This window comes from Macrotis lagotis, chromosome 8, assembly GCF_037893015.1.
Source record: "Macrotis lagotis isolate mMagLag1 chromosome 8, bilby.v1.9.chrom.fasta, whole genome shotgun sequence".
Taxonomy (NCBI): domain Eukaryota; kingdom Metazoa; phylum Chordata; class Mammalia; order Peramelemorphia; family Peramelidae; genus Macrotis; species Macrotis lagotis.
The window spans coordinates 174,461,804-174,486,304 of record NC_133665.1 but is presented as its reverse complement, the minus strand read 5'-3'; the positions used below and the strand labels follow the sequence as shown (position 1 = coordinate 174,486,304).

At 36.5% G+C, this 24,501-nt stretch overlaps 1 protein-coding gene and 1 pseudogene across 4 annotated transcripts in view; both read right to left on the bottom strand.

Moving 5' to 3' along the window:
- Positions 1 to 24,501, bottom strand: part of FHIT (fragile histidine triad diadenosine triphosphatase) — an 896,014-nt gene that overhangs the window by 199,442 nt on the left and 672,071 nt on the right. The window lies entirely within an intron of this gene.
- On the bottom strand, positions 12,351 to 22,861 carry LOC141496359 (calmodulin-like; annotated as a pseudogene).

The window sequence follows — 24,501 nt, the reverse complement described above, 5'->3', positions numbered from 1 at the left end:
CACCAAAGGCTCTCTAATTCTGGAACCACACATCATGATTGAATCAACTTGACGCATCATTCCCAGATGATGTGTGTTAACTTTACATTTAGGGACCCACTCACTTTCTGCAACTTTGGGGACCACCACCCCTCTCTGATCACTACTCTTCCTTATGAGTAGCCTTCCCAATTAGAATGTAAACTACTTGAGTTCGAGAGTCTTTGCTTTTTTTTTTAGTTTATTGTTTTAGTTTTTGCAGAGCAATGAGGTTAAGTGGTTTGCCCAAGGCCACACAGCTAGGTAATTATTACGTGTCTGAGACAGAATTTGAACTCAGGTCCTCCTGACTTCAGGGCTGGTGCTCTATCCACTGTGTCACCTAGCCGCCCCCAGAGCCTTTGCTTTTGTATTTGTATTCCCAGTGCTTAGCACAAAGGTTCATTCATGGTAAAGTATATAAAACTCCATTTTATAAATGAGGAAACAGGCTGAAGAAAATTAAGGGACTTGCCCAGGTTCACACTACTAATAAGTGTTTGAGGTGGGATTAGAGGACATACCTTCCTGACCAGGTCAGCAGTCTATCGAATTTTTGAAAATATGGGTTGAGAACACCCAGGGGTTTGGTAGAACTTTCAGTGAGTGACAGAGGTCAAAAATGATAATAAGAAGAAGAAGGAGGAGGAGGAGAAGTACTTGTCTGACAGACAAGTACAAGTTTGGAAAGAAACCAAGTAGGAGAAGAAAAAGAGGATGGAGAGGAAGAGGAAAAAAGAACAAGAACAAGAATAAAAAAAGAAGAAAGAAGAAGAAAAAGATATCCTCTTCCCTTTTACAAGTACACATCTGTGTGAGGCCAGGTTTTCTTTATATATATTAACCAAAACAACAGATTGCAACAGATTGAATGCAGAAGCAGATATGAGAATCCAGCTGTCTTCTATAAGGCCAGACATTAAAGAGTCTATAAAATTTTATAAAACTATGCCACTGTTCTTGCTAATTCTTTTTTGTTTTGAAAAATATAGTTGTTCATTAAAATATTACTCATAATACATAATGGATTTATTAATGCCATTTCAAAATTAATTACTGAATAAATTTGTATACATATGTATGTTTTATATATATGTCTATCATTTTTAATTTCTATCATGGCAAATATGGATTTTTGTAATCCATATAAATTAAATTCCTTTAGGGTCCTTAATAATTTTTTAATATTGTCAAAGGGGAAATGTGATCAATAATGTGATAGTCACATAGTGACTTTTGGTGAAATCTTTTCAACTTATATATGAAACAATATAACAGGCTTTGTGGGACTTTAGATGGAAAGAAAAGCATAGGTTCATGAATCAAGGGGGAAAGAGATGTAGTGGATTATCAGGCCTAAAGGTGAAGTTGAAAAACCTTGAGTCCTTGCTCCTTGAGAATCAAATGAAGAAACTGTGGATGTTTCAGTGAAGAAGAGAAGGAGTACCTGGAAAGCTGGATCCAACCAAGTATAAAGGCCTATAGTATGGACTTTGAATGACTTAAAAATTCTGATGATTGATGGGGCTGCTAGGTGGTGCAATGGATAGAGCACCGGCCCTGGAGTCAGGAGTACCTGAGTTCAAATGTGACCTCAGACACTTAATAATTACCTAGTTGTGTGGCCTTGGGCAAGCCACTTAACCCCACTGCCTTGCAAAAACCTAAAAAAAAAAAAATTCTGTTGATCACAATGACTAACTGTGATTCCAGAGAACCCATGATGCCTGAGAGTGATGAACTGAGGTCATGGATTCAGAGTGTGGACTGAGATATATATGAATATACACACACATATCCATAAAAAAAAAGAGATGGGGGAAGATGAAGAAATAGTTTTGTTAGCAAAAAATGTTTTTTCAAAACAGAGAAACAGCTGAGTATAGTGACATTTTTAATTCCAAACACTTGAATTCAGTCTTGAACTGTGGAGCCTAGTTGCAGGGGTCAGGAAAAGCAATGAAATCAGGATGACAGCCTTCTCTGATATCCTCCCAATACAGGGACACATCAGGGGCTTGGATATTTGAGAAAGCTGACATGATCTAACATTATCTGCATTAATGTCAGAGAAATATAATGAGACCCTGGGAATGGGTGGTGACCAGACTGAGTAAAGGAGGGCAAACTTTGGCCAGGTCAGAAATGAAACAGTTCAGTGGTGAGATCTGATTCCTGAGCAGACCCTGTACTTCTAACATGGGTTGGCCCAGTTTTAAAAGAAAAATGAAGTTAACCTTGTTCTGTTTGACTCCATATAGGACAGAACTCAAATCAAGGTGTGGTACTTGCCAAGAGACAAACCAAAGTTTGAGGTAAGAGAAAATGTCCTAATGATTATAATTATCCAACAGTTTAAAGGACTGTATCTCACAAGGGAGTTCTCTCTCCTTAGAGGTCTTCACCAAAGGGAGGATACTTTGTCATGGACATTGGAATAGGGTTTCTTGTTCAAATATTGGTTGACCTGGAAAACCACTGCAAAACCTTCTTCTTTTTTTTTTTTAGGTTTTTGCAAGGCAAATGGGGTTAAGTGGCTTGCCCAAGGCCACACAATTAGGTCATTATTATGTGTCTGATACTGGATTTGAACCCAAGTACTCATGACTCCAAGGCCTGTGCTTTATCCACTACGCCACCTAACCGCCCCACAACCCCTTCTAATGCTAAGATTCTGTCATGGTACTATATTTTATGGCATCCCAACTGGCCAGCAGAATTCTTTAATGTGATCATAGTCCTCACTTCAAGTGGTTTCTTACAGATTTCCCTTTGACTTCAAACTTGGATATCATTTATAGAATTATATATCCTATTTCTATACTAAAATTGAGTCATTTCACTTCTTGGAGAAAGTACTCTCTTTCATGACCCAAGTAATATTATTAAAATTATAACAATGATGTAATAATAACATTACTAAAGTAATGGTTCTGGTTTTGTTTTATGCAAATTAGTCTTTATTACCTTAGATTTCTACTGGGGGTAGTGACTGAAATTGATAGAGGAAAAAAGATGGTTCCCTCCAGAGGCTGAATGACCATCTAGCCTTAGGTGTCACTGTAATACCACTGGAAAGCATTGTCTTCCTTCTGTGACATTTCATTCTCTGTACTGATTTAGCCCCTTGCCAATCAGACAAGTACAAATAAGGTCACAGTACTGCTTCCCAGCTTCTGAAATCTGAAGAGTCAATCTGTAATTTATTATATACAAAATCATCATCCCCTCTTTGTATCACAGTAAGAAGAAATTACTTTTTAGTTCCTTCTCAATTTGGGAATAAGAAATATGCTCTAATGAGCTTAAAAGTGTGCAATGACACCATTAATGCAGTGGCTAGTTTGGAATCAAGTCAGCTGTCTTTCTTCAAAGGAAAATGGGATTACCAGCAGCACTAGGAGAATTTTCCTTCCATGATTGATGGGGAGAAAAAGTAATCACCTTTGAAGTGCCACTATATATAATGCCTCTCTAGTGTTCTCTTTCTTCTCCTGACGTCCATGAGTAATTGAAGGTAAAGAAGCTGCTTAGAATGAGCAATGAAGTCAGGATGACAGCCTTCTCTCTGATATCTTCCCAATACACTGACACATCAGGGACTTGGATATTTGAGAAAGCTGACATAATCTAACAGATCTTTGATGGACCAGACTGATGCCTCTGATCACACTACACTGTCCCACAATCCAGGCCATATTCAGGCTTCCAACTATATAGGGTTCAGAGGATTGTGGCCACTGAGTGCCAAGGGAACTGAAAAGTAAGGTTTATTTCTATCTGGAAGCCCTAAGCCAAGAGAGAAAGGATGTGCCCCAATCCATCATTCTTTTGCAAATGCATTTGTGAAAAGTATCAAGGTCACAGGAACAGAAAAATCTATTTAGTCACAGAATAAGGAGATTATGGTCAGGGATTGTTTATAGTTAGGAAGTTACCCAAAAAATGTTAAGACTTAAGGAAACTTTAGAAGTGAAACTTGTCCAATCCACTCATTTTGAGAATAAGGAAACTGAGGGTCAGGAGACTGAAGTGATTTTTTTTCCCCAAGGCTAAAAATAGTAAAAAATTCCTACATGACACATTCAAGAGGCTCCTTCCCATCTCCTGGATTCAATAAAAAAAATATTGTTTTGCTTTTAAAATCCTTCATATATCCTATTCTATATTTGCCCTTCATTCCTAAAGAAGACCATGACATCAGGGAGATGATGTGAGGACAAATCCATGAATCAGATTTGAGTGAGGGGCAGCTGTACTAAGTCACCAGCCTTACTTTCTCCTCCAGAGACATCTGGGTCCAGTGGCCAGATATGAATCAGGACAAATGGAGATGGCCCTAGATGTGAGACAGTCAAGGTCACATAACTAGGAAGTATCTGAACCTGAATTCGAACTTCTGTCCTCCTGACTCCAAGGCCAGTACTCTATTCACTATACTACCTGTTTTGAATGACATTCAGCTTATAAGTATCTGAGGTTGGATTTGAATTCAGGGTCTTTTTCTCAATCCAGGGCTCTCTCACTGAGCCATAGAGTAGGTGCATAAAATGATAGTTGACTGACACAGATTTAGTAAATTCATCATCCCTGTATCTTGACTCCTATCACAAAGACCTGCCTCTCACTCTTCCATGACTGGTCATTGATTAACCATAATTTTCAGATTGCCTGGCACTCCTGGGTTATTTTTTCTTATATACCTACTTAAAAGTTATGTTCCTGATATGGAAACTGTGATGGCAGAGTTGCATTTATTTTGTCTTTGTATCACCAGCAGGTGCTGTGGAGCACTGCCAATTTTGTCAGACATTGAAGCCTCCTAGGAAATTTAAAGCATCTTGGGTCATCACCAGTCATCTTAACTTTTGCCATGCCACTGGATTTTGATAACTCTGAAAGAGTGAAGTTGATGACTCTGTGCAACTGTGCTTCCTTTAAATCCAATTCATATATGAACCAAGACAACACCCTTTGATGTCATTGTACTCTTCAAAACTGAAGGATGAACCTAATGTATGACATATGGTATTTGATACATATTTGTTGATTGACTAATTGAGTAATAGGTTCATGCTGCTTTGCTGAGAAATGGAGTGAGAAAAAATTCAAGCTTTCAGTGGCTATGAAGAAAGTCACATAGGAAAAGACAGAACCACTTTCTAATTTAAATAAATCAACCCAAACTGAGCAAGACTCAATTCATCAAATGATAGAAGAATGACCAAACAAATGTGACTTCCTTCCCACAGGCCTAATTTATCACTTTCTGAACTTGACCTAAGTCTTCCTCTAAAAGAGTCGAGGATCAATGGAAGACTTCCCAAAGGAAGTTTTAAGCTTCAACTTATAGAAGGAAAGCCCTCTGGCAGGATGAGAAAGAAGAGAAAATCATTCTTGTCAATGGTCATTTAAAGTATCACAGACTTGGTGTTTCAGCCTGTGTATCAGATAACTGACAGTTATCACTTGTGTGTTCATGTGTATATGTGAAACCTGCTCTTATGACTACAGACAGAGAGACATCATAGCATAACTGTTTAGAGGAAAGGGCTTAGGGTTCAATTTTGGTTTGGACCTATAATGTCATTTTTGTAATGAGCTCTCAGTGGAGAAGTTGCCTTCACCAAGGGAATCAGTGAATGACTCTGGAGGAAAAAGTGACATGGTGACTTTGCACAGTTCCCCCTCACTCAAATCCAATTAATATGTGTATCATGGCATCACCTTCCTGATATCATGATCTTCAAGTGTGAAGGGCAAACATCACTGCCTTCTAAAGTCTTTAATAGTGTCTCAGTAGTATGTAACAAAGAGTTAATAGTTTATAGGAAGCTTGCTTACAAATCAAAAAACCAGTTCACCAAATTGATTATCACCATTTAGGTACTGAACATACAACTAAAACAAACGTTTTTTTTTAAAAAACCACATCTTCTCTTTGAAATCATGGTTATTATATTCCAATTATTTCAGAGAAGAGTCGACTTGCAGAAGGTTAGAGGTTGCTTAGCCTAAGCTAGGAAGGCATCTTGAACTTACTTCAGACTAGGATCATTGGGCACCCCTCAAATCCCTTTCATGAATATAAGGTTTTCTGCCCTCAGTGATTAGCAGAGGGTCTGGCACAGAATAGGCAATCAAAAAATGTTTATTGAGCTTTGGAAAAAAGAAGATGACAGGATGGAAGTAGGACTCAATCAATCAATCAATCAACTTATCTGGCAAACCATTAGGAATCCTCAGAATATGCTGGGAGACTTCCTCAATTTCTCTTGACACCATGCAAATATCAATGAACCATGTGGGCTTTCTATCTCTAATCCTCCCCTCCCCCTCTGCTTAATGACCAGCCCATCATCTTTATTCAACTACACAGGTCCTTGATGGCATTTCTCTTCCCTTTTTGAAATTCCTCATGTGCTCAGATCCACTATATATATATTGCCTTATATGGAATATTTATTTATAATTATTTTGAGATTGCTGTGTCCATGTCACAAAATCAATACAATAATCCAAGAAACATGTACACAAATAAAATTAAGTCATACTACATGAGAAGTACATTAAAGAACAGGGAAACAAATCATATGTATTTCAAACTAACAGAGAATACCAGACTGGGTTTAGAAACCTAGCTCCACCACTGTTGACTTGATGCCAATGAGTAATCCCTTCATCTCTCTACGCTTCAATTTCCCTATCTGCAAAAATGAAGGGACTGAAATGAATGACCTCTAAAGTCCCTTCCTGACTCAAAAACTTTGATCCTCTTATTCTATGAAGTGTCATTATGAGAGCTTTGCATTCACCTCTTCTTCCTTCTCCACTTTCTCTTCCCTGAAGAAACAACAAGAAATAAGAAAAAGAAAAGAAACTGCTGCTAACCTCTCCAAACCAAAGAAACAAAGACATCAATTGAGCATCTCAAACTGTGTTGTATGCTGTATGTATGTTGTATGCTGAGTTTCCATTTTTCTTCTTAATAGAAGTCAATGAGCTGGGTCAGATACTTCACAATCGTCTCAGACTTCTATCTGAACCATTGCCCCAACAGCCTTTTCACTGAACTGTCTATATTTCCTCATCTAGAAAGATCATTCCCTTAAGAAAATGGGGGGATTTAATCATACAGGTGAGAACTCTCCCCTTGGGCCCAAGGTTCCTGTTAGGTGAGTAGGAGCAAATTGACTCTATCTACCTAATCTTTTCCACCTCTTAATTAATTAATCATTAATCAAACACATTTCATTACTTTTTTCTAGAAAGTCCATGTCTACTGACTCCTCTATGGTTCAACTCACCATCCCAGTCACTTCCCAAACCATATCTTCCTTCCCTGACCCAATATTGATCACATATACTATTTCCTTCTAAAAGAAGGCAAGCCTTTACAGGGCAGAGAATACTGTCTCCCTTGTGTATTTGTATCTCTAGCACTCGATAGAGAGCTTGACACATAGCCAGTACTTAGCAAATGAGATGGAAAGAGAGAAGGAAGAAAAGATGGAGAAAAGGAATGGAGGAGAAGGAGATGAAGGAAGAGAAGAAGAGAGGAGGAAAAACAGAACAAGAAGAACAAGAACAAGAAATTGCTTTCTCCTGTCATACCATTTCCTGATCCTTCTAGGAAAAACATAATTAACCCTAGAAGCTCTAACTGACTATTCTGTCTTTGTCTAGTGCAGCTAACCCCTTGTGCTCTCAGGCACAAACACATAGAAATAGGGAAAATATGAATGTATGTGTATGCTTTGAAATGCAATATTCACAATGCCTCTTTATAACTGACTCCTAAAGGAATTTTCTCTCACAATCTTTTCACATTCCAAACATTTAGTAATTTACTTCAGTACATCTCATAAATCAGTAGAATGATTTTTTATGGCTTCCATGGCTACTACTGGTCCTTGATGAATGATGATATATTCAAACCTCATAAGGATAAAGGAACCAAAAGAAGAGTCCTACATGTTGGTAAAGGAGAAAACCTTCCCATTTTTGACAAGAGAACCCCATAATACTCAGTCCTCACTATAGAACATAACTGATGCTCACTTCCTTGGGCCTGAAAAATGCCCATATGTGCAGTTCATCTGTCAGAGAAATGAAATTAAACACAACAATATTGAGGTATTGAACCCTTACTCAGTTTCATAGCTCTTAAACTGAAGACACCATAATGGAAGATGGCATTCCAAGGTCAAATCCAGGGTCTGACAATGTCTTGAGTCATACACCTGTCAAAATGGAATAAGACACCGGCAAAAAATGAATCAGATGCTAAAGGCCTGCCACAGGATCGTGCATCATGATTGACAATATGGGGAATTTGATCTTTGGCAAAAGGAGACGGCCAGCCAGATGGTACCTGTATAGTACATCCCTTTGTAAAAGCTTACTTTGGGGATGAGGGTGGGGGAAGAGAGAGGAACTAAAAGAAAAGAAAGACAGAAATGCACACTGAGAAAGAAAGTGGTGGAGAAGGGAGGCTGGGAGGGAGAAAGGGAGAGACAGAAGGCTCAATCTGGGAAACAAATGCCACAGGGTTCTCAGTTTCACAAATTGTTATCAGCGTAATGTGACTGCTTTCAATAGAACTAGAGCCCCAATCTCAGTTAGAAGAGAATTATTTTTAATATCTGTTTTACATAATTAAGGTGCAGTGACTTTCATGCAGATGAGTGCTTTGAATGTTCACATCACCAAATGGTCTCATTAGCTCTGCCATGCAATTATGAAATGGGACTAAAATACTTCGAATAAAGTCTTATATTGACAAAGGTCTGTGAGAAAATGTCCTCAGCTTTTAACCCTAAGACTGATGGAAATGGCATGTTTTGTTGGTTTTTTTTTTTTTTTTTTTTTTTTTTTTGCTGTGATTTACCCATAGCTCTAACTTCTCTGACTCTGGATAGAATTGAAAGGAGACTGTAATCAATTTAGACACAAGGTAGGAAACCCAGGTGTTGTTTAGGAAGGCTTGAAATATTTCCCCAAACATTTCAAGCCTTCTCCAAGGCTCTCAATTTCTTCTAAATTTTTTTTTCTTTTGCTTTCCTGGTGCTTCTCCTTTCCTTTTGCTCCATATATATTCAAAGGAAACTGGATGGTTTAATTTTAGCTAAATATAAATTTATGCTAAGCAAGCACTAAACAAAACCTCAAAAAATATCCACCTTCTGCAGAAACATAATCTTGGCTTAAAGTAACTCAAATAGAGGTTAGATTGAATTGGTAATTGATGAGGAAAGATACTTTCAATGTGGATGGTCAATGTGAACCTCTAACTATCTAAATTGAAATTTTAATCTCTTCCTTCTAAAATTACATTCTATCACCTCTCCCTCTCTCTCTCTCTCTCATATATATATATATATATATATATATATATATATATATATATATATATATCTCTTATATGTACCTAGTTGCATGTTGTTTTCATCATTAAGAAATGTTTGTTGATTGACTGATTAAAAATGCTTTCTTAGTTAACTGCTAAAAAAGTGCTGACCTATTATGAGAGGTTAAATCACACAGATCCAGGTCCATCCTATCACTCCAGGTATTGGGGCAAATCAGTGTACTAAACATTTGCATTCCCTGTCCTATGGGGTTGTGTAAGCCATAAAATAACAGCATAATTTTGAGCAATTAACAATAACAAAGGGAGAGTCAATGATGCCTCAGAATTTGTGGTTGAAACCAATGTGCCCTCTAGCTAAGAGAATGAATACTAGACTGTAGTCTCAATTCTGTCACTAATGAATTAAATGACTAGATAAATTGTGAGGATCAAAGAGGATAATATAGATGAGAAACATTTTGTAAATAGTAAAATGAGAGTGAAACATTATATTTTAATATTTGTACATAATAAAATACACTAGCAAGGGAGGCCAGAGAGTCACAAAGAGTCTGATTTGGAGTCAAAATAGATACTTGGATTGAAGGTCCACCTCTGACACAGATCAGTTGTGTGAGTCTTGGCAACTAGGGTCAGTGCTCCATTGAATTTACCAAGGCTACAAATTGCTGCTTGCATTAGTAGAAGGAATTTCCTCATTAGAAGCTCACTATATAATTATCTATACATAATTTCATATATTATATATATATATATGCATATATATATATATATATATTTACTTTGTATATATTCATAGATACATCTGTACATGTGCACAAAAAGAGACAACAGGGTGGCTAGAGTACCAGATCTAGAGTCAAGAAGGCTTGAGTTCCAATCCAGTTTCAGACATTTACTACTAGCTTTGTGGTGCTGGGCAGGTCACTTAACCTTGTTTGTTTCCGTTTCCTCCTATCTAAAATGAACTAGAGAAAGAAATGGCATGCCATTCTGCCAGTATCTTTGCCAAGAAAAGCCAAAGGAGATTACAACAGGACGAATAACACCACCACACACACAGTTCATATATACATATATTCACATATATCTATATAATTACATATCAGATGTTTTCTGATTCCCTCAATTGCTCTGGTTACCCTATCATTGTCGATTTCTTTCATGTATAGTTATTTTATATGAACTTCTGTGTGTATATGCTATTTCCACATCCTTCAAATAATAAGCATTTATTAAGTATTATTTACCAGACACAGGACATAAAAAGAAAAAGCAAAAAGTCCCAGTTCCCTAGGAGCACACATTTGAATGGGGCAGCCAACCCCTAATCCCACTGACACATATAGGATCCTGGACAAAGTTCCCCAAGCAATTCTCTATTACTATAAATTGCAGAAACTATGCCAATTCATAGGTAGACAGAGGACATTTCCTTATTCATAAGCCCGATTTATTACTGACATCAAAAGCCTAGTTCCCATTCCTAGGGTATATCACTAAGCATTAAGTGCTAATATACTGGGCACTGCATATATTGATATAAACAAGATTCAAACGAAAGGCAGAAAGTTAACTCAGAGGGAAAGGTTAACTCAGAAACTGAAGATTTGGACCTAGTCTCTTCTAGAATATAGAATTCTAGTTTGATAGAAGCCTCCAAGGGAGGCTGAGAAGTAAAGAAGAAGGAGAGTATTCTAAATATAGGTTTCTTTTTTTTTTGCAAGACAAGGGGTTAAGTGACTTGCCTAAGGTCACACAGATAAGTTAGTAATAAGTGTCTGAGGCTGGATTTGAACCCAGGTGGTCCTGACTCTAGGACTGATACTCTATACTAGCTGCCCCCATATAAGTTTCTTGAAGATAGATTTCATTTCATTGTTTTCCCTCATACTCCCAATAGCTAGCATAGGGTATGGCACATAGTAGGTGTTTGATTAAGGTATATTGACTTATTGTCTGCAAGAATTATAATTATTGAGACTTTTGATCCTTGAAGTATTTTTCAAAATCATGAGTTTTAGCCTTTCACATTCACATTATTCATAAAGTCTGCCTTGTCAAAAACCATGAGTTATTTTCACCTGCAAACATTTCTTGAGGTGAATTTTCTTGCTCTACCATGTAGACCTCAAATGCTGTAACTCCCACTGTCATTCATGAAAGGCTGGTGGAGTCCTGGATCAACAACTTCAGAACCCATTTTAATGGGTCTGCCTTTGCTCAGGGGTACTTAACAAAAGGCTCACTTGTGTCTAAAATGAACTTGTTCTACTACTTCTCAAGGTGAAAACCTGACTTTTACTGTCTTCTCAGGAATAAAACTATGAAAAGGCAAAAGGATTCCCAATGTTTGAGGTTTGTCAATCCACTTCAGAAAACAAAACCACTCAGTAACGTGGAAGGAAGGAAGAAGGAAGGAGGAAGGAGATGAAGAAGGGAGGAAGGGGGGAAAATAGAGGGAGGGAGGAAAATGGCAGGAGGAAAGAAAAGGAGGGAGGAAGAGAGTAAAGGACAGGAATATAAACAAAACAGTTTCTGATTTCAAAGAATTTCTATTTTATCTGAAAAATTGATTTTTGAATTCTTTATCACTTGGGTATTAAGTATTTTGAGCAATAACAATAATGGAACTTGAGACCTACAAGTATAAACACAATTATAATTAATAACCATATTTTCCTTAGATGTATTATTCATCTAGGTCTTTTCCTTAGTACTTAATCATAACCAATTTCAACAACATTTTGGTTACAAAAATATTAACAGCACTTTAAAAAGATTTCCTATATTTTTTGGTTTTATATATATGTATGTTTACATATCTATCTATATCTATATCTATCTATCTATCTATATATCTATATATATATATATAGATATAGATATATATATATATATACAGAGAGAGAGAGAAAGAGAGAGAGACATTACCAGTCTTATTGGATCTATTGTCAGTTTTTGAATTCAAATTATGATAACAGCTCTTGAAAGTGGTCAAGGCTTTTTCTTGGTCTGAGAGATAAAGACCTTTTTGTGACCGACCATAGAGTGAAAAGTATTACATTTTCAACTATTTGGTTTTTTTTCTGTAGACCAGATAGGCAAAGAGACTTTAAGAGGGACAAGATAAAACATTGACTTTGATTTGACCATTGATAAACTAGGGCAGCCAATTCTCCAAATATGATCTGGAGACTCCTCTAGGAACCTAAGACTCTTTAAGGGGATCTTTGAGGTCAAAACTATTTTAATAACAATAACTTTTATCTTTGATAAAGAAATGTCAGTAAGTATAAGACACACAAAGAGAAGAGGTTCAGAAAGGTAAAGTAACTTGTGCCTTGTCCTATAGCTAATATGTGTTAAAAGGTGAGGATCTGAACCAAGGTCTTCCTGACTCGTAGGCCTGTACTGTACTATCACTGATAGCTTCTCATCTTGTACTCGTAGTAAACACTTAATAAATATTAAATTTAATTCCCTTTAAGAGAGGACTAGGGACAGCTAGGTGGCGCAGAAGATCTGATCTCAGACATTTAATAATTACCTAGCTGTGTGATCTTGGACAAGTCACTGAACCCCATTACCTTGCAAAAAACAAAAACAAAAGAAAGAAGATCAAAAACCAAGCTAGCTGATGGTAGCAATCACTGCTATCTGGAAGCATGAGGCTGGAGGACTGTTTGAGTTTTGAGAAGCAGTCATACAGTCTGGCATTAATATTTCAAGTTTTGAGAACTAGGTGGGATGGGACGAGGACTCCAAGACTTGAGGTTGGTGTATTAGGCTTCCTGAGGAAGGACTAAGTGACCTGGATGGGAAACAAAGCAAATCAAAGTTTCCATGACAATCAGAAGTGGGACCCTGGCCATGAGTAGCTACTTATTTCCAACCTTTGTGATAGATGGAGACCCAGTATCAAAACAAACAAAAGAAGAAGAGAAAAATAGGATCCAGGAGCTGAGTTTGGTTTTTTTTTTAAAGGACAGGGAGGGAAAAATGATTCAGTGTTGGTTCTGCACATTACTACATTGTAATGAGTTGAATTTTGGAGGATCCTAGTTTGTTTCAAACCATGAGGATTTATCCATGTGTCCTTAATGAGTCTAGATAACAAACCAGGAGAATTCATGAGTGACATTGTGTTTGGATCACATCGACAATGAAGTTGCACAAAGCACCCTCTAGTAAACAAGTAGAATAAATATTCCATATACTAACATTATGGGACAAGATATGAAAGAAGACCAATCTATGAGAGCCATGCAGAGGAAAAAGCACTAGCCTCCATCAAAGGACATGATTCAACTACTCCCTCTGGGCGACATTCCTTAGTTCTAAAATGAGCCTGTTGTACTCTATGGTCTTAGGACTCTTCTGTTTCTATATACTTGTATCCTCTGAACTGGGGAATGTCCAAAGAGTCATCCAGGTCAGTTCTGAAATCTGAAATGGAAAGGGATTTCATCAAAGAATCAGAGTTTTTCCACTAAAATTATCCAGGGCATCTAAAGATGGTTGCAAAGGAGCAAGAGAAATGAAGATGACAGTCTTTATATAACAGGGGTTTGAGAACTGACTGACATCTTGAAATCTGTATTTCAGAAAGATGTCTTCCTTCTCAGTCTAGAGAGCAATTTTGAATTCTCACAATTTTTGAGGTCAAAGATGGCCTTGATTCATATCTGGGAGTCCTTAATAGAACACACATAGCCTAGTAGACTCAGATTAAGAAGTAGGGACCAAAAAGGGTTGAGCATCAGTATAGATAAGGAGTAAGGAACTAAGTAAGAAAGTCAAATAGAGGCAATAGACAAAAGGAGAAAGTGAAAAGAGAGATTAAAAAGAGAAAGTAAAAGGAAGTCCTTAGAGAGAAAAGTTGAGCCAGCAGTCCTCTTAGAGTAGATATCTCAAATATCTCTGAAATGAAGCAGAAGTTTCCCTATAAAATTCTTCCCTTCCCCAACTTTCCCTGCATATGACTGTCTAGTATTAGAAACTTTAATGTATCTTGACTGTTTTGCTTTGCTTTTTCACAGCTGCCATTGGTTAACTAGAGATTAATTCACATTTAAATTAGAGCAGAGAACAAACTTCTTTCTGAAAGTTAAAAATTGTCCTAACTTGGGGGGAGAGGGGGAGGAGATGGGTGTTGTAGTCTATTGTGATTATATTATTCATATTCCTTCTAAAAATAAATCCCACCAATTAGAGAAAAGGGCCATATATGCCTAAGGACCATCACTTTGCCTCTAGGCTAAAATGCAAGCTAATTGTTATACCAGGGTGTGTTGATATGTCTCCAGAGCGAAAGGGGGAAGGGAAGAGAAGATGGCCCTAGAAAAGAAAGCTCTCAACACTATTTCCCAGCAGAAAAAGAAAAGGCTTAGAAAGGAATTATCTCTGCCCCTATTTAGCCAGAACAAAATCTCCACCCTCCACAATCCAGTGTTAAAACACTAAGACTCAGCATGGTTGCATATGTTCTTCAATTCTAGAACCAACTTATCCCTTTGGCTCACTGTATATACTGTCCCTGCTTTAGTTCAGCTCCCAACAACTTAGACTATTTTTATTTTTAAATCGACCAACAGCAATAGATATTAATTAAGTTTAATTTGTGTATTTCCATTCTTACTATTTGCTTTCTGCATCTTACATTTAGACAGTGAAGACTGACACTGTTACTCCCCCCCCCCAATATGTGGGAGCCTTTTAAGAAAATATGTCATGTAGGAAAAGTGTTTCAAGTGATTCTGAAGTGCTACGTATGCCTTTATGCACAATTCAATTTTTCTGCCCTCTTTCCAATCAGGTTCCCAACGTAGACTTAAGTCTGAGGATACGTGTCTCATATTTGGCCTTAAAGGACCCAGTTATAAACACTCCCTAACTGTACATGGAATAATAATTCTTGCATTATGTGGCTAGATGGAAAGTAGCATGTGGTAGACCACATATAGAACAATACTCCTTTTTTCCTGTGTTTGGACTATGTACTTTTTTCTATTTAGTAAAGTATTTATGTTGAAAATGTAAGATGACAGACCTCATCTGACCTTTGATACACGCATTAGTGATCAGAGTGGTAACAGAGGAAAAGATGACACTCAAAAGCTGGGCCTTGCTACTCAGCTAATGGTACCTATATAAAAACATCTCATAATTAGTGCAAACCTGAGCTAACTTCCTCTGAACTGTCACATCTAATTAAGGGTATTATTAAGGAAAAAAATGTGAGATGTAGTGGCATTCACACCCCAAATCTCAACTCCCAATTTATAAAAAAGACCCAAAAAATGTGGATTTTTAATTGAAAGTCTATTCTTTCTACTCTAAAAAGTCTTCAAATTATTTTTACAATGATATGGTGAGATCAAGTCAGAGATTTGACAGTGATAGGGAGGTTCAATTATCCAGATATCTACTGCAGTTCTCCCACTTCCCTAAAGTATAACAGCTAATCCTAGGCTTTCGTTAAGAATAATTTGATTCTTTAAAACAGTAGAAAAAGTAAGGTAAAGGAACTAGATCTGATCCTGAACAGCAAGGAGAATGGTCCACTGGCATAGAAATAATGGGGACCTTAGGAGGAAGTGACCTCCACATAATCATACATCCCTTCTTATGGAAAAGAAGAAAGTTAATCAGTATGATACAAACATCAGAATTTAGAAAACCAGATTTCAAAAGATTCAGAGAAAAAAAATTGAATCCTTTTCTTATTTATGTAGGGCAGAAATTGGCCTCCCTTGACCAAAACTTAACCAAAAAATTATTTTGAGGAAGTCATTTAAACTAACTCCACTGGGAGAATTATTAAAAACAATACCAATGAGGACAAAGAGGTATGCATCTATAAAGAACAAAGAACAAACTAGGAATTCAACATCCAACCCAGATTTGAAAAGGTATGCTTTGGCACTGAATGTTCCCAATCCTTGGACAGCAGGAGTCCCTATCTTCCATAAGGGTACAATTCAAGTATCATCTTCTTCATGAAGATTTTTCTGATACCTCCAGCACTTAGGAGAGTGACTGGCACAGAGTAGTAGCTTAATAAATATTTGTTTATTAAATTATATAAAAAAATAAGGTATGTCAGAGATGTGAAGGTAGCAGGATCAGTTGATCATTATGTGAGTAGTGTCTGAGCTCAAAACTATCTGGAAAGGAATTCTTGAAAAAAAAAAAGCAAAAATGATATTTTAAAGTTATGTCAATATTCTACCAGTGATACTAAGGGAAAGATTAAGAAAACTGTGAATGTAGCAGAAAGAAATTGGGTGGAGGTATAAATTGACTCTTGAGATATAAATTGACTTGAAGTAGAGAATTATGATTGTAACAGAAACAATTGCTATCTTAAAAGCTGTTCAAATTGGGTGGAGACCCCCATTCTTGATGTACCATTGATTGTTTAATGTAAAATTTGGCTTCACCCTCTACCTAATTCCTGGTCCAGTAAGAGAAAGGGAGTTCATCTTTTGTCCTCTGGATGAGAGGCAAGACATAAAAACCTGCCTTGGACTCTAGTTTGGGGCCTCAGAGTTCTCTGACCTGTGGTCTAGCCAATGCTGCTTGGCTGATATTTTATCTCTCTCTCTCTCTCTCTCTCTCTCTCTCTCTCTCTCTCTCTCTCTCTCTCTCTCTCTCTCTCTCCCTTCCTATGTCTTGTAACCTTTTAAATAAATTATTTTATTTCCACCCTTGCTTTCCAGAGTCTGAATAATGATTCCTCATAGGCAGAACCTAACTTAAATAGCCAGTGGCTATACTAACGCTACTCTATGTCTGAGAGCATAGGAACATTTTCATCTTTCAAGAACTGAAAAAGAGAATAATTCTTGTGATGGCAAAAAACTAGAAAAAAAGGAGATATCCATCAATTGGGATAACTGAAAACAGATCTGAAAACAGAGTTGCAAAGAGGAAGTACAGTAAGAACAACATAAAAAAAATGCATGTAAGGGGGAAAAAAGAGCTAGTCACATGGCTAGAGTAATGGAAAACCAAAGAACAGTGCATATAAATTAGAGATGTAAAGGGGGAAAAATGTGAGAAAGTCCCTTAGTATATTAAGTGGTCCTCTACTTATGGGTTGGAAATGTTATTTATGTTATGTCATTTTGGAAGAACATGAGTGATAGAGATGCAGAGCAATCAAGCATGAATGGGCTAAAATTTACAACACTGAAGAGCTATATCAATGATAACACAAATCTTTTGGAGTTTGGGGGGGGGATATGAAGATCAAAGGAAAGTAAAATTGTTACCCAGGCTAGATGAGGCAATGATGATGGATGACAATGCACATGGACAGGCAAGAGTTTACTTTTTTTTAAATCAATCTTTTTTTTTTTTTAGTGAATTGCAAGTTCCATATAAGCTAATATTGTGATATGAGACAAAATAGTTACTGCAAACAAAGACTGGTACGGGAAAAGAACAACATCCAGAATATAGAATCTGAAAATTGTCTGAAAATGAAAGTAAATGAAGAAATGGTCGTATTAATAATCAGTTCATTTATGTTGACATTACTCATTTTTCAGCATCAGTAGTTTATGCAAATAGGTTATTTTGGGGTTTTTGCAATTGCAGAGCATATCTCCTCTTCTTGATCATCAGTTCTAATTTTGACCTTTGCCCTAAATTATCAATGATTTGCTTGCAAAGGGACAGATAATTCAGAAATGACTTTCACTTAAGTAACAAGATATTGTCTATATATTTAGTTACACTTAATTTCAATTTTTGTTACATTATTCAGCACTTATATCTTTCACCTTCTGACTCTTCTGGGAAGAAAAGTATGCTATGTGTACATAAAGCTTCTTAGTATACTACAAAACTTTGGTTTCTTCCACTTTTAATCTTGAACCAATATATTTTTCTGTTTTTATTGTAATTATTTTTTTTAATTGGAAAACAAATATTCAACTTGGAATGGATTTGAGGCAAGTTGTGCCATAAGTAGATCTTTTTTAAATAAGTGGCAAAACAAAGTTTAAAAAGCAAGTAACAATAGAAGAAAATGTTTTCTGGTACAGGACCAACAATACAAAAAAATAGTATATGAGTACTTGGATAATACACCTGTTTTGCAATGGCGCAAATAGCACATATTGTTGACTGTCCATAGTCCACATAGAGCTACAACTCCACACTTTAACAACAACATGCTGACAGCTCCTAAAGAAAACTACTTCTTTAAAAAAAAAAAAAGAAAGGCATAACCCAGATGTCCCCTCATTTGACCAACTCATCTATAAAGTTTAGATGCGCAGAAGGGCTTAGATATATCCAGAGAAAGCCACATGCAACATATTGTACTTGATCAATTTTCCAAAATAAAGTTTTCAGATACCGGGGAATAAAATACCTCTTTCCATTGCCCATGACATAAGGCACAAGTCTTTTCTTTTCAAAAAAAGATAAATTTTTTTATTGATGTCTTGGATTTTTTACATTATTTAATTTTCTCCAGTATCACCTTTCTTTCTCCCTCCCAGAGCCCCATTTCATATAACAATGACAGTAGATAGGGAGAATAAAAACATGGAGGAATGGAGTACTAATTACTACACATGCCTATCCTTTTGACAGTAGGTGGAAAACCTTTTACAGATAAGTTACAAACAAAGCAAAGGCAAATAAACAATTTTATATAAGAAACTTAACACATTCTGTACAATGTCTTCTCTTTGCTGTCATCATTTATACAAACTCTTCATAGTTTACTTGACCATCACCATCCATATCTGCTTCCCTGATTATTTCATCAACCTTTTCATCTGTTAACTTCTCTCCAAGGTTTGTCATCACATGGCCAAGTTCTGCTGCATCAATCTAACCATTGCCATCCTTGTCAAACACACGAATACTCCTCTAATTTCTTCTTCACTGTATTGTGTCTTTCATTTTTCTTGCCATCATAGTCAGAAATTCCGGAAAGTCAATTGTGTCATTGCCATCAGCATCTACTTCATTAATCATATCTTTTAATTCAGCTTCTGTGGGTTTCTTCCCAAGTGACCTCATTACAGTTCCCAATTCCTTTGTTGTTGTTATAGTACCATCTCCATCCTTGTCAAATGATGCAAAGGCTTCTTTGAATTCTGCAGTCTGCTCTTCTGTCAGCTGATCAGCCATGCTGTTAGTGTTACTAGTGCCCAAGTTCCTATCAAACAACCTCCACATTCGGTAGCTGCACTCAGACTGACCCAATATATTTTTTCATCATCCACTCTTGCGTCCACCTTTAGCATACAATGATCATGTATCAGTGAATATATTAATTTTGATACAAAGGAATTTTTAAGTTTTTTTCTTAAAAATTCTCTTCTATACCAATGACAAAAATGGTAATGTATTAATCACAATTCTTGAAAACTTTGACTTTTTCAATTTTTGTCTTTGTATATCTGACTTTGCAGATTGAAAGAATAAATTAATATCTGTTGAATTGGATTGAATTATTGTGGAGCAATCTATTTAAATATACTCATCACAATCACTTCAAGATGAGTTACCTAATAACCTGGATCAAATTACTCATTGTCATGGGTAAGGGGAAGAACGAAGGAGGGAGAAAATCTGGAAGTCAAAATATTATGAAAAATGAATGTTGAAAACTATTTTTACATATATTTGGAAAAAAATTAAAATTATTAAAAAGAATAAGAAGAGTTACCTAAAAGTTGCACGAAGTGCTTGTTGCCTTGGTTCACAGTTAAAGCAATCCTTTTTTTTGTTTTCCCCAAAATAACCAGTGTACTCTTCTCTTTAATTCTAACTTCTTAATGGATTTTGGTTTCATTTATAACAAAAAATGTCAATATTTGATACTGTCAAATGATTCATCAACTCACTGATCATTGGACAAAGCAGGTTTCCACATTTAAGAGAACAGACATGAAGTGTTAAAGACCATCTCAATTCTCTATGATTTTTAGAATCTTCTGTCTATACTTGTCACTCTTAAAATGCTATCATTGCATAAATGCAGGAGACTTTTAGACATTTAGATGGTATGTTGTTCCTTTGGACATGAACTATTTCAGAAATATATGTTCTATGGCTTTGTTTTTACTTATAAATGAATTTATATATTTTGATTCATTGGGTTATCAAAAGAAAAATCATACAGGCAAATTTAATATTTTCATTTTATTACTTGACCACAATCAGCTATTAAATACCAATGTAGTGAACTTCTTTTAGCAAGTCAATTGATCCTATGCATTTTGTAATACATTTAGCCATCAACTTATACAATCATTCAATTGAGCTGACCAATTGTTGAAAACCAGTATTACATGAGTAACTGATTTGACTACATTAACTGAATTGACTAGTTAAGAGCAGGCTTAACAATTGGTTAGCTACTGATGATTTCAGTCCAACAATGAGCACTAGATAAGGAATTGATCAGTACATTCACAACAATCCAATTGGCATCTAGATCTAGTCACTATTAAAAGAGGTCAAGAAGAATGGTGCTCATCACTGTTAAGTATCTTTGACAATTTAAAAATAAATATTAAAATAAAATACTTCATAATTAGAATGACATAGGGTTGTGCTTTCAAAATAGTAATTATCAACTGATGCCAACTTATTCAGTACTTAGCATAAACAACTTGATATGCTAGGCCTTATCAATGTGTGTATTAATTCATATAATGATGGAGAAGAAAGCCATTTTGCATATTTCCTGGCAGAAAACATAATGGAAATTTTACTTTCTAATACAAATTAATTGAATGTTAATTTTGATAAATTTTCAAATGTCTGTTGGATTTTCAGAATAGTAAGGCTCATTTATTGTTTTGTTGATTCTCTGGGGTTTTCTAGGTATAACATCATGTCAAAGAAATTTAAGAAAAAAGAATGGGGGGGGCAGAGCCAAGATAGTGGCATGAAAACAAACTTTCCTAGGAGCTCTCTCAAAAATATTCCAAAACCCTTAAAATTATGGCTCTAACTAAATTTTTGAGAGACAGAACCCACAGAAAGGTCCAATTAGGCAATTCTGTAGCCCAAGGTAACCTGGAAGATAGTGGGAAAGCTATGTTCCACTGGGGTAGAGGGGACAACAGCACAGCCAGGAATATTATCTTGGAGCGAAGGAGCTCCAGTCTTCCAGGAACAGCCTGCTGGGCACCTGAATGCCTGGATCCCAGGGAGTACTAGCTCCTGGCAGCAGGAGCAGTTTCCTGACCTACCAACACAGGAAACATCAAGCACACCCTGGAAGGTCAGCAGGGAAAACATCCGCCAAAGTGAGTGGGAGCAAGTATGGCTCTCAACACAGCTGCAGTCATCAGCATAACTGTGGCTCTCAGTGCAGCCCAGATCCCAGGAAATGGAAGAAGGCCTACAAAGTGGCCCAGCAATTGCTTCCAGAGTGCTCAGCCTATGGAAGGTAAGGGGGGTAGGGAAGAGACTATCGAGGTCTTTCCTCTGGCTCTGGAACAGGACTCTGGGGTTTTGACCATATTCAGACTCTGGTCATAGTCTGGGACCCCCATAGAGCTGAGACCTTCCCCCAGCCCTGGGTCAGAGGGGTGAGCTTGTAGTCATTCTCAGACCAGGAGAGCAGTCAGAGCCTCTCATAAGACCTTGAAGGAACTGAGGTCCTTGGGGGGAGTCCCAGTAATATTTGAAAGCTCAGGAAGCACCCCAAAACCAGGCACAGGTTGGAAAAATGAGTAAACAGAAAAAAAAAGGAACCTGACCATAGACAATTACTTTGGTACCATGGAAGATAAAATCACACAATCAGAAGATGAGAAAATTCCAACTTCTGTATCTAAATCCTCCAAGAAACATAGAAGTTGGACTCAAGCTATGACAGAACTGAAAAAAGATTTTTGAAATTCAAGTTAAGGGAGGTAGAGGAAAAATGGGGAAGAGAAATGAGAGAGATGCAGGAAAAACATGAAAACCAAGCCAGCAGATTAGTCAAGGAGATCCAAAAAATGCTTAAGAAAATAACATACTAAAAACTAGTTTAGGTCAAATGGGGAAAAAAACAGTTCAAAAAAGTTAATGAGGAGAAAAATACTTTAAAAAGCATAATTGGCCAGCTGGAAAAGGAGATAAGAAAGCTCTCTGAAGAAAACAACTCTTTCAAATATAAACTGGAGCTAAAGGAAACCAATGACTTTGCAAGAAATCAAGACACATTCAAACAATATCAAAAGAATGAAAAACTAGAAGAAAATATGAAATATCTTTTTTTAAAAAAATGGATCTGGAAAAAATAGATCCAGAAGAGACAATTTAAAAATTGTTTGGCTACCTGAAAGTCATGAACAGGAAAAGAGCCTTGACTTTATTTTTAAAGAATTTCTACAAGAAAATTGCACCAATATTCTAGAAGCAGGGGGCAAAATAGAAACTGAGAGAATCCACTGATCTTCTCCTGGAAGAGATCCAAAAAAATAAAACACAAGAATATTATAGCCAAGTTCCTCAAAGAGAAAATACTACAATCAGCTAGAACAAAACAATTCAAATATCATGGTGCTGCAGTCAGGATTACACAGGACTTAGCAGCATCCACATTAAGGGTTTGTAGGGCTTGGAATATAGTATTTCAGAAGGTAAAAGAGTTTGGAATGCAACCAAGAATCAACTACCCAGCAAAACTGAACATCCTCTTTCAGGAGAAAAGATGGACTTTCAGTGAAAAAGGAGAATTTCAAATGTTCCTGTTGAAATGGCCAGAGTTGAACAGAAAGTCTGATCTTCAGCTACAGGACTCAGGTGAAGCATAGAGAGGGTGAATGAGAAGGGTAAATGATGAGGGCCTTAATGATGATGAACTGCAAGTATTCCTGCTTGGGAAGATAATATAGATAATACTCATATAAACCTTCTTATTTATTAGAGCAGTTATAAGAAGGTTTTATAGTCGAGACACAGGAGAGAGCCAAATTTGAAGGTATAATATATTTTTTAAATGGAGTCAATGGGCAAAAAGGAAATGTACTGGAAGAAAGGAAAGAAGATGTAGAATAGACTAAGATATTTCTTGTAAAAGAGTCAAGAAATAGCTTTTGCAATGGTATGGGGGGAGGTGAGGGGGATTGAGAGAGCTTTCATTCTCATCAGAAATGGCTCAGAGAAGAAATAAAATAAGTATATATATATAAATATAAGTATATATATGTATATATATACATATATACATATATATATATATATATTTAATAGGGCATAGAAATCTAGAAGAAAAAAGAGGGGTGGGCGGCTAGGTGGCACAGTGGATAGAGCACCAGCCCTGGAGTCAGGAGTACCTGGGTTCAAATCCAGGCTCAGACACTTAATTAATATTCAAATGTTTAAAATAGTTGTACATTTATAACCTATATTATATTATTCACTGTCAAGGGGAGAGGAGAGGGAAGGGAGAGAGAGAAACATATGAAACTTAATCTTACCAAAAAATGAGTTCTGTAAACTATCTTGAAATTAAAAAAAAAAGTCTTGTATTAAAAAAAGAAATAAAGAATGGTAGATATAAGCAAGGTATAACTTGTTAGCAATGATGAATTTCAGTCATCAGTGACTGAAAAATGCAGTTGCTTGGACACACAATGAGATTGACATAGACTGACTTCCCCAGTGCTTCATGGCTACCCTCTTGCCTGCACCCAGAAAATTAAAGGAAAAGATGTCCTTTAATGTATTAGGTAGATCCTCCATGGAAGTTTTGTGAATAGAAATGGACTAATCTTATCAAAAGTGTTAAATGAGGAGTGGCTAGGTGGCACAGTAGATAGAAAACCAGCCCTGGAGTCAGGAGTACCTGGGTTCAAATCCGGCCTCAGACACTTAATAATTACCTAGCTGTATGGCCTTTGGTAAGCCACTTAACCCCATTTGCCTTGCAAAAAAAAAAGAGTACTAAATGAAGCACTGATATTCTGAAATGAGATGAACTCTGCAGCAGCAAAAGGGGTCCCATACTACCCAAATCCCTGTTCTCCTGAAGTACCCTTGGAGAGTCACATTCATGTTTCCAACATCTTTTAATTCTGAGAAAATCATAGCTTCATAGCTATAGAGCTGAAAGGAATTCTTGCTCCTGGTAT